This window comes from Nannospalax galili, unplaced genomic scaffold (genome assembly GCF_000622305.1).
Source record: "Nannospalax galili isolate Female #2095 unplaced genomic scaffold, S.galili_v1.0 scaffold158, whole genome shotgun sequence".
In the NCBI taxonomy this organism is placed as follows: domain Eukaryota; kingdom Metazoa; phylum Chordata; class Mammalia; order Rodentia; family Spalacidae; genus Nannospalax; species Nannospalax galili.
This window is the reverse complement of record NW_008345290.1, coordinates 6,801,606-6,803,979: the sequence shown is the minus strand read 5'-3', so window position 1 is coordinate 6,803,979 and position 2,374 is coordinate 6,801,606. Positions and strand designations below refer to the sequence as shown.

General features: G+C 39.6%; 1 non-coding gene across 1 annotated transcript; it reads left to right on the top strand.

Annotated features, from left to right (window-relative positions):
* The first annotated feature begins 1,509 nt into the window (after positions 1-1,509).
* LOC115071785 lies at positions 1,510-1,617 on the top strand. The gene has a single exon (XR_003850863.1). It is a non-coding gene; the product is annotated as a U6 spliceosomal RNA (small nuclear RNA).
* Positions 1,618-2,374: the final 757 nt, after the last annotated feature.

Genomic DNA, 2,374 nt, shown 5'->3' with positions numbered 1-2,374 from the left:
AGCAGATAGCTAAGCTCTGAAAAGCCTGACGAGCAGATTTTTCTCACATCTGTTACTGCTGTTAGAAATAAGGTATAGCCACATTCAAGAGAAATGTGAATTTTGATTACAAATGGTTGTGCTTCTGCTATTGATCAAATTAATCCTTATATCGACAATTGTTACAAGTATGTGGCTGAATAGCTTTAGTTGTCAGCTGACACACCCCTGAGTTGAGGAAGCCTCAATCAGGAATTGTTTCCATTGGATTGGCCTGTGGTCATGTCCATCAGCTATTTTCTTGACTGTTGAGTGATGTTCGAGGGCCCAGCCCACTGTGGGTGGTGCCACCCCTAGGTGGGTTGATCTGTATAATATAAGAAAGCAGGCTAAGCATGGGCCAGGGGATCAAGCCTGTAAGCAGCATTCCTCCATGGCCTGTGCTCCAGCTCCTGCCTCCAGGTTCCTGCTTTGAGTTCCTACCTTGGGCTTCCTCATCAATGAACTGTGACCTGTGAGATATAAGTTAAATAAACCTTTTCCTCCCCAAGTTGGTATTGGCCAGAGTGTTTTGTCATAGCAATTGAAGGCAAACTAAAACAAAGTACTTTTAAAAAATTCAATTTAAGGGGCTGGAGCTATGGCTCAGCAGTTAAGGACACTGGCTACTCTTGCAGAGGACCCAGGTTTGGTTCTCAGCACCCACATGGTGGCTAACAACTGTCCAGAATCCTAGTTCCAGGGGATCTGATACCTGCTTCTGGTTTGCACGGGGGTTGTATGACATGGGTACACTTACATACATGCAGACAGAACACTCATACACATAAAATAAAAATAAGTAAAAAATACAATTTAATTTTTTTATTATACATGAATATAAGCTGATTAATAAACTTGTAAATACTTTTGACATCTTCTATTCCACTTTATCTCCTAATATTGTATGTATAATATGTAATATATATATATATATTTAATTTCTCCAATACTTTGCCATTGAAAAGCTGATTTCAAAGGTTAGGTAACCTCAGAGGGACAGGATACACTTGTTTACATGTTTCCCATTCTTGCTTTGATTTGCAGGAAGCATGCTCCTATTGATTGTTACATGGATACAAACGACTTAGCTCATTACTCTATTGAAGGTTATTGCACTTAGAATTAGGGAGCCACAGACGAATTCAGTCTCACTGAAATTTTTTTTTAAATCATGAAAACAACACCAGCCAAATGAAAATTCTTTACTTATGCAGAAATATAGAAGGTCAAGAAAACTCGTGTTTTATGTGCTGCCTTTTTATTCAACATTGTATCATAAACATTTTAGCTTATTCTCTGTTTTTTTGAGATAGGGTCTCAGTCTCACTATGTAGCTCTGGCTGGCCTGGAACTCACTATGTAGACCAGGCTGGTCTTCAAGTCACAGAGATCCTCCTGCCGCTGCCTCCTGAGGGCTGACATTAAAGGTGCAAGCCATCTTGTCTGGTTCATTTTAGCTTGTCTTTAAATACAAAAATATTTGTATGTGTGCTCGCTTCAGCAGTACACAGACTGAAAATTGGAATGATACAGAGAAGATCAGCGTGGCCCCTGCATAAAGAGGACATGCAAATTCGTGAAGTGGTCCATATTTTTAAAATAAAATTGTATGCATACTTTTTTTTCTTCTTTGATTGATTTATTTTTATATGGGGCTTTTGGCTACTCTAACATTACCCCCTCTGAAGAGGTAACCCTAAAATCTTTTAAGGATTAAATAAAAGCTCCCAAATATTTTCAACATTTTTGGCCTTTAGAATGGAGTATGTTACTAAGAGACCCAAGGACATTGTGACTTTTAGTCAAGAAACTGGCCACTCTTCTTTGGGGTCTTTTTACCCTAACTGCCTAGTCGATTCCTACCTCCTATTCTTATCACACCATTCTCTGAAGAGGTTACCCGAATTGCCAATAGGGAATCAGGATGCAGACCACTCTGGCTTCTTCCATGCTGAACAGGGACACAGGGTGAGACAACTGGAGTACCCCTTCAGTGGGTCTATCTAAAAGACTCCCAGATAGCATAACACTTATCTGTAGGGGAAAAAGAAAGTCTTTGATTAGTGAACAGGAAATGTGAAGGAGAAGTAAAGGCAAGAGTAATTAGCATTACAAGTTCTAGACAGGGAACTAGAAAAAAAGTCAGAACAGGGCAATTTTCAAATGCTCATGTGAGAGTCCATTGAAATTTGTTGACAAGGGCTTCCAAAAACATCCCTCTATTGGGTTCCTCCTCATTTTTCTTTTGTCTTTCAAGGCTGGACTCTAGAGTGATGGATTCAGGATTTGCTTTCAGGTATTTTGATAGCTGTTGGAGTGGTTAGAATCAGTGTCAGTACCCTCTCAAAGGCTT